A 16350-nucleotide genomic window follows, 5' to 3' on the forward strand; every position below is an offset into this window, starting at 1 on the left:
CAACTACTCCAGAAAATTTAACAGAAGGGAGGGAATACTTGCCAACCCAATCTGTGAGGCCCAAATTACTCTGGTACCAAAACCAACAAAAATATGACAAAAAAAAACCAGCCTCCGTACAGCAATATTAGGTAAAATTATTTTCCTGTTTTCATCAGGAAACAAAATAGGAAGAATTTGCTTTGATTTTTAAAAATTCAGGTATCCAACACCATAATATTTGTACTTTTATTCTATTATTTGAGAAAATGAAAAGGGAATGTTATTAGGAGTCTAGAATTCTTCAAACTGAATTGTTGTTAACAGTTTTCTTTTAGTATTCTCTATTGTAGTAGATACACCATAAAATATGCCGTTGTAACCATTTTAAGTGTACAGGGCAGTAGCGTTAATTCCACTCACAATGCTGTACAATCATCACCACTATCTACTTCTGAGATCCCTGTCGCCCCAACCAGATCTCTGTATGCAGTGAGCAATAACTCACCATTCAGCCCTTCCCCTGATGCTGGCAGACTCCAGTACACTCTCGGGCTGTGTGAACTTGTCTACTCTGGATAGACACATGGAATTATGTTCTTCTGTGTCTGGTTTATTTCACTTGGCAGAACGTTTTCAGGGTTCATTCATGTAGCATGAGTCAGAAATTCATTCATTTGTTTTCATGTATATTTGAAAATAGTTGGCCCAAAAATAAGCAAGAGTAGGCATATGAAATTTTGATATAATTGTTTTGATTCATTTCCTAAGATACTATAGTTTCCTAAGTGAACCCTAAAAATATTATCAAAATTTGCAACAAACACTATTTTTCTGAAGACTCAACCCATTACGAAGATTTACTCCATTTCTAAGCCTTGTGGAATGAAAACTGAGGGGATGCCTCCAGATGGGTCACTATGGGGTTCAAGGACAGTCAGACCCGCAGACAGACAGACTGACGGCAGAGTGGTGGTGGTGCTGAGGGTGTGATACAGCTGAAGGGATCCGTGGCATATTACGTTTGGTGATCAAAACCCTACATTTTATTAGGGCCATAGGGATTGATACCTTCACACTTCTGATGTTGAAATGGCCTAATCAACAACATAATACCTACTCAGTGTGCAGAGAATGCTACCAGTACATTTTGATTTGGGGATTCCTTCCAATAAGTCCATGTCACCTCGGGAAACTGGCCCACCAGATGGAACAATGGGATAGAAATATTGCATCATTGGGACTTCCACTGCGGGCCATGGTGTCCTTTTCCTCTTTTGTTTTTAAAATAAAATTAAAGCGTGTTTATTCCAACCGAGAGAGAACATAAACCCCCAAGGGAAGGCCTGAAGAGAGATGAATAGAGCAGATTTGACATGGGCCCAACACTTTTGGCTATTGCTTCTGGAAAGAAGAAATGTGGAAAAGACTAGGTCACCCTCAACCTTTTGTTAGTTGAATCTTTTTTTCCCCAAAGGTTTTATCTATTTATTTGAGAGAAAGAGAACAGAGGAAGAGGGAGCAGCGGACCCACTGTTGACTGAGCAGAGTGTGGAGTGCGGGGCTCAGTCCCAGGACCCTGACACCATGACCTGAGCTGAAAGCAGACACCTAACAGACTGAGCCACCCAGGCGCCCCTCGGTAGCTGAATCTAAGCTCTTTTTCTACACCTACCACTTGGAGAAGAAGTGGAAACAAGGAAAGAAGAGTAAGGGGAAGACTGGGTTCCGGGAAATGGTGTATCCTGCCAAGAAACCAGTTACTGAGGATCTCAGAGACCCAAGAGAGATGGTCTAGCATGAAAGAATTTTCTGGAATAAATTGTACCCTTCCTTCGTTTGGGTTAGATTTAATATTCAGAAACGAGGACTTCATTAGTAGCTCAACTTCTTTTTATTTTTTGTTAAGATGTTATTTATTTATTGGAGAGAGAGAGAGAGCATGATAGGGGAGGGTCAGAGGGAGAAGCAGACCCCCTGCCAAGCAGGGAGCAGGATGTGGGTCTCAATCCTATGACTCCAAGATCATGACCTGAGCCAAAGGCAGTTGCTTAACCAACTGAGCCACCCAGGCACCCAAGTTACTCAATTTCTTGAATTCAGATTTCTCCAAACCACAAAACAATCAGAAGGAATTATAGTAATGATATATTTCTATAAAAACTAATGCATTTAAGAATATTTGTTTTAAAAAAGGCAGCTCTATAAATTAATTTCCCAAGTTAAATATTTTAGATGGAAAACAGAAAAGCGAGTGGTCGGAGACCGTCTTTACTGAAACAGAGGAATTAGATTACAGGACAGTTCCCTGATGGTGTCTACATACCAAAAATGAATTGGCAATACAATTAACCTATTTTAACCAATACTATTATTATTCAACTTATCTAATGTATACTAACAAATAGTTTGAAAACCCTATTCTAAGTACTTCCCTTCCCTTTCCATATTGTCTTTCCTGCCTTTTACTTTTTTACTTTGCTTTTTTTTTCCTGCTAATTACGTGGTGATATGAGGTATAATCTGTCTTAAAAATTCCAGACACTGAATTTAAACCAACCATTTCTAAAGAATATATAGCACATCTGCTATTTGGTCAGCTGTTATGTATTCTGGGAATAAGTAAAGCCTTTTGAACTTGGCCTTTTCTTCCAGTAGTTAGTCATCCTGTGCAGTTATCTTTTGAATTTGAGTAATACAGATAACCAAGATCAGGGAATTAATTCTGAAGAAAAGAGTAAATTAATGTTATGAAAACTACAATTTAACACAAAATAGTTTTCCACTTCATAGATTATCTTTCAATTTAGCAAAAATGTTTATTATAGAAGCTTCTAGTCAAAATAGTTGTACGACCAACACATAAGTGAAGCCTTGGGTGACAGACAAGCAATCAGACCAGTAAGCACCGAGAGCGTAATTCATGTGAACAGGAGCCACGTTTCCCAGGGGGATTTTGATCCAGTCATTGGAGGTGAAACAAAGTCTTAAAGGTATCAGACTAGACCTTTAAAAAAACAAAAACAAAACAAAATTTGTGCTATTCAGCACATCTAATAGAAAGAGGAACCAAATGGTAACGGGATGTCACTGAAGTTCTCCAGGAGGATTCTAAGGTCGGTCACCTAAAGACAAATTTGGTTTCCCAGTGTAATGATTCAAATTGTTAAAGTATTTTAAAGTTTTGGTTTTAAATCTATGATGTTAATTATCTGTATTTACATTATTTTTAATGTAATCTCCGATGATCTCTGAGTATCTAATATCATTTTATTAACCCGCAGTCTCTGAATCAAATTTCATACTCCAACACATTTTCAAAGACATTACTCACTTTTTAGCTTAAAGATCAGATGAGATACAGATAGTACGTCTTGAAATAATCATCACTAGAATGATGAATCACAAAAATCTAAACATGTTTTAGGAAAGGTTTGTGTTAGGTTTAAAAACTTTGCAGTATCTCAAAATTGACATGTTTCCCTTCTGACATAAATATTAGGCCTTTACACATAAAATACGGCTCTCTGGGCTGTATGTTTCCTGCCTGGGTTCTGCCCTTTGTGTTTATCACACAGTTTACAGAGTCATTTGTGACTAATTTCCAGAGCACTGTGACTCAGGGTGGCTGTTGCTTATCTTTTCTTTTTTTCCTACATGGCTCTGCTCTTGGCCTTCATTTTTTGGTAATACTTACATAAAAGAGCTTTCTCCATCATTAAATAACTTGGTCTCATTGTAGTTCTGTGGTGGTGTGCTTCTATATTATGTGCTTTTATTTACTAATGTCTTTTCATAACCATCACGACATGATAGTACATCATGGAGGTCTATGTAGATCTATTGCTCTAATTAACATAATTACACTATCTGTAGTGCAATTCTCATCCTTATACTTAAATATTCTTATTTAAGTATTTTAGAATACGAGCTTTGGTCTTTAAAGACTTGTAAAGCATTTCCTCAGAGAAGCTTAGTTACTGTAGGCATAAAATATTTAATTTAGATTACAAGAATTCTAATGTGTATACTTCATTTTAACTGTCAACAATTAAAAGGAATGAAAAAAAATTTCTTTAAACATGCCAGAGAGTCTCATTATCATATTTCTTTGTGTTAATAAATAATATTTAAAAGTAAACCAAATATTCAGAAAATTCTAATTAAACACACAATTAGTAAGAATTGCCACTACAAGTGGAAAATTATAAGAAAGGTTACATCTCACCAACTTCTGAAAGAAAAAGCATAAAGATATGCTGCACATACATTCCCTTAAGAAGGCAAAGTGCAGAGAGCTGAATTTGGGGAGTTTACTTTGTTTAGAGAAGGGTCAATACCCCTCGCCGGTTGAAGGACAACGGTCCTCCCCTACCAGGCTTTGCCTCTCAGTAGGATCCTGCTCTTCTTCCCCCAAAAAAGAAAAATTATTTCTCAAGGGCTAGAAAGTATCTTGCCAAATACTCACGAGTAAAATCTCTGACGAAAGTTCTTTGAAAGATTTTTTTCAGCGCGGAGTTGAGGGCACTTTGTCCTCCCTTCCAGGCAGTGAAGACAAGACTTATCTCTTCTGCGTCGTCTTTTAAACAGATCAGAAACTGCGAGTGGAGAATTGTGCGCGATGTAATCTGATCCTGCGGCCGCAGAGGGCGAGGAGGGAGTTGAGGATCCCACGGCCCAAAGCTCCTGTCTGCTGGAGCAGAGAGGGAGCCTCAGGGCTGGTTTCAGAGATGGAGCGTGGTTGGGACGACCCAGGCTTCCTGTTTAGGTCACCGCAACAGTATTTAGGCTAATTTTGCCAAAACTCTTTGAAAGGCTTTTCTTTTATGGACGAAACAAAGGAAACAGCTTACACTAAGAATTCACGATTACTGTTCTTAAATAACCCTTTCTTCTACTTTCTAGGATTCCTTTTGCATCAGTTGAAAAAACAGAGCACTTCCCCCCCCGCCCCGAGTTACATATTTTTAAAGCAGTCTATATGTAGTATTACATTGTTACTTAATAAAATGAACATTTTTCCAGTTTGTTTTTTCTTCAAATTATTTTGTCCATAATATCAGTATACTTGTGCAAAAATCTGGCGGCTACTCCAGTTTCCTATGATTAGAGGGAATACGCTGCCTTTTCTGTTGCAGCACGTCGGGCTGTGAGCCCCGCAGCTCAGCTAGTTGCTGCTGTTGCAACTTTGGTCAATTATGTAAATTCTTTTGTAGCTCTGTTTCTTTTTCCCTAAAATAATGATAATAAAATTTCCCAGGTTTGATATAAGAGTAAATGTATTGATACATATAAATGTATATGCACATATAGCATATATAAAGTACTTGAGATAGGCTCCCACACAGAGCAAACCTTCGATAAATGTTAACTATTGTGTTTGTTACTGTTTATCATATGATGATGATGATATTAACATTTTACATGATTTGTAAGTACTTAACTCTGTCCCTTTGCTCTGCTGTAGGCTGCTGTCATTGAGGTTAACCTTTAGGATTTTCCCAGTGGAATTACGGTCATATCAGACTAAGATCACTATCGCTTCCCTAAGACATCAGAATCCACTATGCCCTGAAACCTTAGGTCATTTGATGAGAAAATCCACCAGTTTCTTGTTTTCTCCATTTCAGATTGTCTTTATGCCTTCGACTTTTTTTGATTCATTCCTTTGATCTCTGGGTAAGGGGTAACTTTTCTTCTGTGTTTTTCATATTTATTGAATAACTATTAGGTGTCTAGCTCATAAACCACCACATTTAATTCTCACAACTAGCTTATGAAAAGGGTCTTCTCTTTATGATGTAGGTGCCCAGGGCAGGCCACCCCAAGATGACCCACTTTGGCATGAAGTTTACTTTTTCCTTAAAAGCAATCAAAACAGGGCACATGGGTGGCTCAGTGGATTGGGCCTCTGAATTCAGCTCAGGTCATGCTCTCAGGGTCCGGGGATTGAGCCCCACATTAGGCTCTCCATGGGGAACCTGCTTCCCCCCTCTCTCTCTGCCTGCCTCTCTGCCTACTTGTGATCTCTCTCTCTGTCAAATAAATAAATAAAATCTTAAAAAAAAAAAGCAATAAAAACACAGCAGATTCAGAAAAGTCTACTTACTTCCCCCACAATAGCCTAAAATAATTTATGTATTTATTTTTAAAGATTTCATTTATTTATTTGACAGAGAGATCACAAGCAGACGGAGAGGCAGGCAGAGAGAGAGGAGGAAGCAGACTCCTCGCTGAGCAGGACACCCCCCCCCCATGCAGGGCTCGATCCCAGGGTCCTGGGATCATAACTTAAGCCAGAGGCAGAGGCTTTAACCCACTGAGCCATCCAGGCACCCCTAGCCTAAAAGAATTTAGATAGAATACTTGCTCCAGGAATAGAGCTGTTGCCAGAGATAACTACAATACAACTTGAACTAGGCATGGTAGACACATTTGTTCTTTTTTATCTTCCAGTGAATTGCATTCTTTCCTTCTGATGTCCTAGACCCCTACGCCCTTCTCCTTAGTTCAAACGACACATAGACCTCATTCTGCCTATCTTTGGAATTTCCACGCCTGTGGATTACGCATACGTACAAAATTAGTATTATTTTCTCCTATTAATCCATCGCCTGTCAATTTAGTTTTTATTCCAGCTAGAAGGACCTTGAAAGACCAATAAAATGTTTCCTTCCCTGCAATAGTGTAGGAGAGAAAAAAATAATTTCCCTCTACCCTTCTAGGTTCTTGGCTGACCACTCTGTAATAAAAAGATCAACAGGAAAAAACAAACACAAGTGTAATCACATGTATGCCTACTGTATACAAGGGCGATACCTAGGAAAACTGAGAAACTCCTTGAAGTGGCCCAAGCCACCACCTTAAACATCTCTAAAGACAGAAGACAATGTTGGGGTGTGGGTGAGCAGTTATGGAAGCTACTGGGAAAAGACAGTAACCGAGGATGCGGTTGCTCTGCGAATTTAAGTCTTTGCCTTCTCCACTGATAAATCCCAGCTAGAGGAAGGGAGAGGGAGACCCTGTATAGATGGAGACTTCTCTTATAATGTACTTAAAAAAAGGTAACTTCTCCATTTTCAAAGCTTTTCGTGTATCTGGCGTTTTTCAAGAAGTATTCGCCCTAAGTAGGAGCTACAGCCTTCCAGTTATGGAATGAGTAAGTCGCAGAGATAAAAGGTGCAGCACAGGGAAGACAGTTCATGGTGTTGGATGGTGACACATGGGAAGTGGCTACACTGTGGTGAGCGTGATGACCAAGCACCGTCTTGTGTACCTGAAACTAAGGTAACATCATAAGCGATACATCAATTAAAGAAATTCAAATAAATAACTAAATAAAAGTTATAAATGAAGTCAACGAAATAGTAAGTATGTTCTATTTTTCTAACTTGGAAAAATAAACAAACCAAAAAACAGCCTACAATTACCCTTATACCAAAGAAGAATATTTTGGGGTGATAAACTCCACTCCCTTTCCTTTTTTTTTAATATTTCATTTATTTATTTGACAGAGAGACAGTGAGAGGAGGAACGCAAGCCGGGGGCAGAGGGAGAACCAGGCTCCCTGCCGAGCCAGGAGCCCCACGCGGGGCGGCTTGACCTCTGCACGCTGGGCTCATGACCTGAGCCACACACGGGCCTTAGCCACCGAGTCCCCAGGCGCCCCTCCACTCCCTGCCAGGGCCACGCGTCACAGGTTAAGGGAGAGGACTCTGATCTGCGGATGCAAATCTGTGGTCCGACTTCCACGTGCGGGGCTGAACCGGTCTTCTGTGCTCCTCGCCCACACATTCGGTAACTCGCGGCAGAACGAGGCTCGGCTGTGTTAAAACTGCGCTTTCAACAAGGAAACGCTGCAGCAGAATCACCCCACCTCCTCCTCTCCGGCCCCGAGAGATGGGGGAGGCCCTGGGGGTCCGGATAGACGCGGGCGCCTGGGCGGCCCCGTCGCAAGCCGCTGCTTCAGCCCAGGCCGCGCTCGCAGGGTGCGCGTTCCAGCCCCGCACGGGCCCTGCTCCGCGGGAAGCCTGCCCTCTCCCCCGCTCCCCTGCTTGCGCTCGTCTCTCGCTGTGTCTCTCCAAATAATAAAAACAAAACAAACGAAGAATAAAGGGGAGAGCGCGCAGCCCGGGACACGGGAGCGAAGGGAAGCAGGAGCGGGGCCGGCGGCGGGGCAGGGCAGGGCAGGGAGGCGCGCAGCTCCGCAGCCGAGGCCTCTCCGGGCGCCCGTCAAGCTCTTCGAGCCCTCGGAGACACGCATCCTTCTACCACTCCCTTGCCCCTCGTTAACGAGAAAAACACAGGCCCCACCGGGCACCAGGTAGGCCAAGTCACTAAACCGGGGCTTGACTAATTGCCATTTCGACCTTCCCCCAAAAGGCCAACCCTAACTGATTATTCAGGAACTTCCTGATGAGCACAAGCGAGGCGGTCTGCGGCCGGCCCCACGCTCCGCAGGGTTCTCCGCTAGTAAGACCGCTGGCCCTTAGCCCGCGCAAGACGCCCTGACCGGGGACAGTCCTGTCCTGTCATGTGCTAAGGACCCCCTTGTTCCGCACCCTGCTGAGGAAAACTTGCATTCGTACAACTCCTGGGAGCTCTCCTCTATGTTCTAGGTGGGAGGATCAAAGTCATGACTTGCTTAATAAAGCCCATTCGACCTTCATGTCTAGTTGGTTGGATTTTTGTTCTTTAACACCCTAAAGTCGTTGAAGAAATCTGCTTTCTGTGAGGTGAAGAACTCTATTTGGAAGAGCGAGCGACTGCGGAGCCGAAATGAATCCCGCAGAGACTGCCCATTTCACATTTACGTTGCACTCAGCTCCGATGAAGACCTTTCACCGTTTTGTGTCCGTGTAGCTGACCCGAACTGGCATATTCTTGTCCCAAAGAGAGCCTGGGGACACGATGGAAAGCGACTGTTGGGATGAGACGGTCACTGTCGCTACCTGCTCTGTGGACTCAGCTTCTCCCTTCCCTGAGCTCTGCCTGTGCCCGTTCTTGCGGGTTTGCCCCCCGTTTGCAGTCCGCTCTGTTCAAGTCTGAGTCGAAATTAGTTGGATTAAAAAAAATGTTCTCACCAACAATTCGACTATTTGGCATTGATCTTAAAGCTCTTTTTATCTCTCGGGATCTGGTTGTTTCAAACCCCATCTAATCCTGGGGACTTTTCCTTTTCATTCCTTACCATTCTCTGAACGCTCTGCTTCCAGCTCTCACACGACCCAAATACACTCCAGGCTCTTCACTATGAGCTGCTCCGTATCTTATCCAAGCTATAAAACAGTCTTTTTTTTTTTTCTTTATTAGTCCAATGTATCAGGAAACATTTCCTAATTTTATTCATTAAGAATCTTGTCCATTAAAATAAATCGAATGTTTCAACAAGTTCAGGTAAGTCTGTAGGAGTGAGACGAATCTGGACGGAACTTAGTTCCTTAAAGGAATTGTGAGAAGAGCACACAATGTTGCAACATAGAGAACCACCAAATTCGACAGGATGTTCCAAACCAACGTCTACAGAAGATTTTATAAACATCTTCTTTTTTTAAAGATTTTTGTTTATATTTATTTATTTGACAAGATCACAAGTAGGCAGAGAGGCAGGCAGAGAGAGAGGGGGAAGCAGGCTCCCCGCTGAGCAGAGCCCGATGCGGGACTCGATCCCAGGACCCTGAGATCATGACCTGAGCCGAAGGCAGAAGCTTAATGACTGAGCCACCCAGGTGCCCCTAAAGTCCCTATTTTTACTAATGTGAAAAATTTGTTCTGTTTTAACCATTAAGTATCTCAATTTTCTTAATTTCCAAAAAGAGATTTCCAAAAAAGCAATTCCAAAAGCAACTCTTCTCATAGGGAAGAAGGGAATTAGATATATTCTGGGAAGAAAGGGAATACTTAGCTTCTTTTTAAATTGTTCTCTGTGGCAGATTATGTTATTTGTTTATACATTCTCTGCTCCTCCCTTGGGGTCCCTCTTTGATAACCAGGGACAAGAGCATATATTCCCTCCACATCAACATTAAGTTTTGCTCTATTGCTAGCTTCGGCTAATAGAATGAGCAGATAAAAAACACATCAGCAACAGCTAAACAGATTTTTATGAGCTTTATGGGAAGTTTATGAATTTTATAGTTCTATACTTATTTTCTTCATCTTCCCTGACAGATGACTCTCATGTCCCCCACATGAGGGTTATTCTTTTGAACACTTTACTGTGGTTTCACTTAAAGAAGAAATGGGGCACCAGCACGGATGACCCACCGAGGTCACTGAAAATAAACCCTCTCTTGGTAAAAGCCCTACGGTGTTGGGGGGAGCTTTTCTCTCCAGCATAATTTAGGCAGAAATGAGTACTACACTCTCCGCTTACAGACCTTCTTCCCTCGAAGATCTATTATCCTCACCGCACCCATATTACTAGATTGTATAACCCCGGGGACTGAGCTAAACTGGACCCTTGAACTGAATTCCTTCTGTCTCTCTGGAGCCATTTTCTTTTTTTGTTTTTTCTTTCTTTCTTTTTTTTCCCCTCCACCTGCCGCTCCCCTGCTTAAGACAAATAAATACATAAAGTATTTTTTAAAAGTACTTGAAGTAATCTGAGGGGAATGCGCTCTGGAGACTTACTGATGTTGAGCTGCAGCACAAACAGAATCAAACACCGATCGATCTGAAATATGTTGCAGCCTGAAGTAAATTCTTGTGTAGCAAATCGTAATAACAAAAGGGTATTTAGGAATTTATGGTCACAAACTGACTCTCCTATCTGGACAAATTGTAGAGAACTAGTTAGAGAAAACTAGTACTTCTCTAATTTGGTTGAATTTTCACATGGAAATCAAAATGAGAGCCTACATACAAACTTAAACTAGAATCATTATGTTACTTTTGTTTTCTGTAGTTCATATTTTTATTAATAAGACAATTCTTTCTTTTTTGTACGAATGATTGTTGGGAACTGTGGTAACAGTGGGACCTTGAAGGTCTAGTCATGGCTGAGGGTGGTGTGGCCTTCTCAGACCTTCGGTCGTAACTCGCGTTAATAACAGGCAGACATCTTGAGCAAATGATTTTCCTCATCAGACAAAACATATTAACTAAGAAAACAGGGAAAGCTACATTTTTGTATCATCTGTGCTTAGGCATTGCATTTCATAATTACAGCTACTTATTGATTTTTTTAAACGTAATGTCTCAGAGGAAAAATAAAACAAGTTGAATTCCTAACTTCTTCTTTCTAGGATCTAGAATCAGATATTCTATTAGCTAGCACGGTGAGATTACTTAGAACCTTTGCTTTCATTAATGTGCTTTTTTCCCCAAATCTTACTTAGTTTGACTAACTCCTCTGTGAGAATCTGGAATGTTTCTCTGTATCTCTAAGACATTAATAAAGAGGTAAATGCTTTTGCTTTTCCCTGATGAGATGGGATTTGTTATGCATCTACCTCTGCGAAGTAAGTCCCAAGGAAGTGACACGCCTGTTAAAAAGCACCATGTAATCTTAGGTCACAGTAATTGATCCGTATCATCGAGCAAAAAGAAAGTCACATGCCCACTTCACTTTGTGGTATTTTGCTCTCCTATCTGGACAAAATTGTAGAGAACAATTGTCAAAGCAGAGTGTGCTCACAGTAGCAAGATAAGACCTAGTTTTCTTAAGGCAAACACATTTATATATCTTATAAATATCTTATAAATACATATGTCTAAAAATATGGAGGCTCCGTCTCCACCTGCCGCTCCCCTGCTTAAGACAAATAAATACATAAAGTATTTTTTAAAAACTCACGTCACTTTGGAAGCCCACGAAGGTAACACTGCATATTAAGGACAGACGTGTGTGCAGTGAAAGACGCACCTGCGGCGGCCGGTTGTCCCGGAAGACAGGAAACGGGAAGGAGAGAGGAGCTAAACTGGCGGAGCTTTCAGTTGTATTTGTAATATTTTATACTTTCATATAAGAATACTGCATAAGGCTATATTTTATATAAAACACTATGCAGTAACATGTAAATAAGTTCATGTAAAATACATAGAAAATATGAAAATGTTAGCATTTTTTAACTGGAAATGATCATTACTTGGATGTTTGATGTTTATTCCTTGTACTTTTCCTTGATGATGAATATTTAAGTTAAAAATCAGCCAGAGCACATAACCGCACTGGAGAGAGCGCGTTTCCACTGTTCACTGTCTCCGGAATGTTTAATTTTTGAAATTCTAAAATCGTCCTAAATAAAAGCAAAAAGTATGGCATCAAGGCAACGTTAAAAGAAGAATAACTTCTTGAAACATTATTCTGTTCGGCCATTTTTATCCCAACGTGACTGCGGGAGTCGGGAGTTTTGACTGTTACAACATGAGGCTGTTCTCCGTTGTGACTTCCAGTCCAGTGCACGACGGGCAGGAGCGTTTCCAGGCCGACTGCACGACAGCTGCACAGCTCCGACGGCCGGCAGGGGCCCATGGAGTAACTACGCAGGACGAACACCGTCACCCTCTTCGGAACGTGCTGATTTTTCTCTTCAGTGGCCTTTCTGGCCGAGGCTGTGACCAGCCTTGGCAGGACGAGTGACCCGGGGCACAAGTCTCCGGCCTGCCCCACGCACGTGGCACAGCAGGTGCCTTCGGAATTCTGTCCTCAAAGGGGATTTCTTTTCTGCCTCCGTTTTGCCTTTATTGTGAGGAAAATGAGTAAGTAAAGTTCCTTGGGGTATGGCTGCTCTATAGACAGGAGCGTCTTAGTAGGATGTGAACTGCGGACTATGAGCTGAAGGCTGGAAAGTGGTTCTTGATCCGAAGTCCTGATGCCCCTTTCAGTCTTGCAATGTCACGTATGACTCTTGGGACAAATATGATGCCACACGAGGAGCAGCACATAATCTCTCCATCGGCCCTGCCCCAGAGAGCCTGGCTGATGAGGTTCTGTGACCTGCCCTGACCCCAGAGCCCCCGAGGACAGCCTGCCGTCCTCCCTGTGTTGCACCCAGCCGCCGCTCTCCCCCAAGACCCCCCGAGGGGACCCAGGTCCTTGGACTTTCGCTCGTTCCTTCAGCGAGGAACAGAAGTTCACTTTGAGAAGGGCTGGGTTTCCGCAAAGCAGGCAATAGCGCAGCTGACTTAGCTGATGACTACGTTTTCCAGTTTATTGTCCTGCTTGGCAGTTAAACTGTGTATTTATCCCGGATTTCTAAGTCCTTCCACGGTTGACATTTGGGGACAGTTGTCGCAGTCGGCTCTCCTGTGCGCTGCAGCAACATCACTGGCTTTTGTCTGTCAGACGCCAGTAGCCAGTTCCCACTCGACAGTGACAACTAAAGATGTTTCCGGACATTTTTTTCTGAGACCGTGAGAGGGGGCAGGGCGGGGAGAGGGAGACAGAGAGTCTGAAGCCCAAAGCAGGGCTTGATCTCATGACCTGAGCTGAAATCAAGAACTGGATGTTAAACCCACTGAGCCACCCAGGCGCCTCTCCAGGCGTATCTAAGCTCATCCCCTAGACGGCAAAATCTGCTTCGAGCTAGAACCACGGTGCTGCCGTGAGCTCAGTTCTGCCAGACCTGACAGCATTTGGGTGCTGTGCCCAGCGGCCCGGTCCTACACGGACTGACGCCATGTCCCACATTCTTCCTCCGAAATTCTCCTCTGCAAGCTTTGGGCCTTTGGTTAGATGGCTTCTTTGCTGAGTTCATGCAGTTGTAGAAAGTGAGCACTCTTTCCATTGATTTTCATTCCAAACAAAATAAAATATCAGTAAAATAAAATAACTGATTAAATAAAAGTATCTGTTAATTATAAAAAGTAGGAAAAGTCTAGAAAAGCCCAAACTCGAGTAAAACATTTCTCATATATATTGCCCAACTACACGCATTACAAAAATTATTCTGTATATTCTCATAGATGGTCCTATACAGGTGCATGTACATTCTGTGTTTCTGTTTTCAAAATGAGATTACATCGTGTCTATCCATAGCTACTCTATTTTTAATCATTTAACAATTTTTTTCACAGTATATACTCTTCTAATACATTATTTTAATGGTTTAATGCTATTTAATTACAGATGTTTCATTATTTAGTTAATGAATGTCCTGTTGTTAGAAAGCTTCAACATTTAAACTAATGTAAAAGATCTAAATTCCACAGGAAATATATTCCAGAAAGCCTGTAGTCCCTGACACCGTATTGATATCAATTATGTATTTTATGTAAAGGAATTAAACCTGTTTTTTTCCATGAAGTCAGCCAGGTTGCTGCCGTAGATCCAATGATCTCTGTATTTTCTTAGGCAAATGACCGTATCTTACAGTATCAGAAAAAGTTACAAAGGCAGCATAAGGTTGTTGAGCTTTAGGTAGAGGAGAAAATGTACACAAGTTTGGTAAGTCTGTTTAAAAAGAAGACTTAGACCGGAGTTCAGGTTCATCTAAGTAAAAGTTCGTCTAACTGCTATATGTAGTGTGTACATAGGTGCATTAGAATGTCTCAAATTATGTTTATGACAATATATCTCAAAAAAGTTTTAAGTGGTACCAGGTAAGGGGTTAAAAAGAAATTAAGGATACTTAGTTTTTTGAATTTTACTCTGATCACTTAAATTACCAAGTATCTTATAGGAAATAACTGTATGGGTAATAATTTTTCATTCAAAATATGTATCTTATTTAAAGCAAAAACATTTTTTTACCTCTTTGTTGTTAAGTGTATATTTGTGTTTTCACTAATCTTTTCTAAAAGAAACCAAAAAAACCATACTGCTCGGTGTCACTTGGAATTCTGAAGAAAAATGGCTCACTGACGGGGATTTGTGATTATCTCCCTCTGTCTACTGGTATAAGACACAGCCACAAAAGCAAGAATGGTTGGCAGGCAGAATTTGATGAGATTTTCTGAAAGATCTTAAAACTATTGCTAACAGATAAACCTTATTTTAGAAAGTTAAATAATTCTTTTCATAAGTTTATTATTTTTATTAAAATATATTCACTTACAAATTTCCTAGGAAAAATTTCTAAGTGTAAAATAAAACAACATGTAAATAAACAACATGGACATATTTCCTGAGTATTAACCGTATGATAAGCTCTGTTCTAGGATCTAAGGAAACACTAAAGAATGAGACAGTAAAACCTTGTCTTCTTGAAATCTTTGTTCTAGAACAATAAACTGAATGTCACTAATGACGTAATGATGATTACAGCAAACAAAAGAATGTCTTACCTTATAAAATATCTCCTTTTAAAGCTGCTTAGAAAAAAGTTATTTCAAGAGCTTCATGTAAAATTCTATTTCTTTAATTTATATAAAACTGTGTTAGTTTATCTTGTAGAGGTTTTCACTAATTTCAACATCTGAAATGTAAAAAACAAAATTTTATTCATTTCACATCTTGATTAATTTCTTAAAACTTTTAGAATGGAATTTTATGGCTAAAAGATTTAATTCAGTCTTTAACCAGCTGAACGTCACCACTTACAGTAGTACCCGTATCCCAGCTCCCTCAAACATACTTTCCAAGGTTTTTTTCTGTTTTATAGGCAAAACATATAAAAATTTTAATTTGCAATTCATTGACTAACACTGACATTGAATGTTCATTTTCTTATTAAACATTTTCACCTTTTCTTTTGTGAAGTGTTATTTATACTCCTTGTTCATTTTACATTTTTGGTGCGCATATTTGTTGTTGATTTATGAGAGTTCAAACTTAGTATCCCAGATTTTCCCTTTTAAAAAACTTAAAACTGAGGTAAAAGGTAAACTGATGCTTATTTTCATTAAACCATCATCATTATTATTACTGTTATTCTCATATCATATTATCATATCATCATATAGATTTCTTTGTTTTAGTACAACTTAGTCTAATAATTATCCTTATCCTTAAACATGTACATTTACATAAATGTATATAAATATATATTAATAAAAATTGTTGAGCTCCCAATATATACATACCTAGTATTCTGCTATACCTTTTACAAAATCATCTTAATCCTTAAACAATCCTCTAAAGTAGACTTTGTTACTACTTCGAATCTGAAGGATCGTGAACACCGGAGAGCTGAAGCGACTGACGAGAGTTTAGCGCTTAAGGCAACAAGTAGCCAAGCACAGTCGCAGACCAGATCTGCAGTGACGCCTCACCGTGGCCCTTCCCTGGGAAGTGGCGTTGCCAAGGCAGAGGCCATGATCCCGCCAACAGGGCTGTGTCTGGTCATCACAGAACTCACTTCACTTCCTCCCGTCTTTTCTGCCTCGTCTCCTTATGCAAAGACCGAAGTTGTTTAGGAAAAAGGAGTGTTCGGTTGGAGTGTTTATTCGAATGGAAGAAAATTGGAGTAGAATCAAAAATTTTCAAAA

General features: G+C 40.6%; 1 protein-coding gene across 9 annotated transcripts in view; it reads right to left on the reverse strand.

Annotated features, from left to right (window-relative positions):
• The window catches only part of TFPI (tissue factor pathway inhibitor), an 89050-nt gene that overhangs the window by 61593 nt on the left and 11107 nt on the right, over positions 1-16350 (reverse strand). For 2 of the 9 annotated variants that reach the window (XR_004288361.1, XM_032354116.1), the window contains exon 1: positions 4448-4770. The gene's annotated coding sequence lies outside the window, so the exon portion shown is untranslated. Of the gene's footprint in view, positions 1-487; positions 566-4447; positions 4822-15207; positions 15339-16350 lie in introns of those variants that run through there. The other 7 variants (XM_032354109.1, XM_032354113.1, XM_032354108.1 and 4 more) reach the window with 7 other exon arrangements.

Source organism: Mustela erminea, chromosome 8, assembly GCF_009829155.1.
Source record: "Mustela erminea isolate mMusErm1 chromosome 8, mMusErm1.Pri, whole genome shotgun sequence".
NCBI classification, from domain to species: domain Eukaryota; kingdom Metazoa; phylum Chordata; class Mammalia; order Carnivora; family Mustelidae; genus Mustela; species Mustela erminea.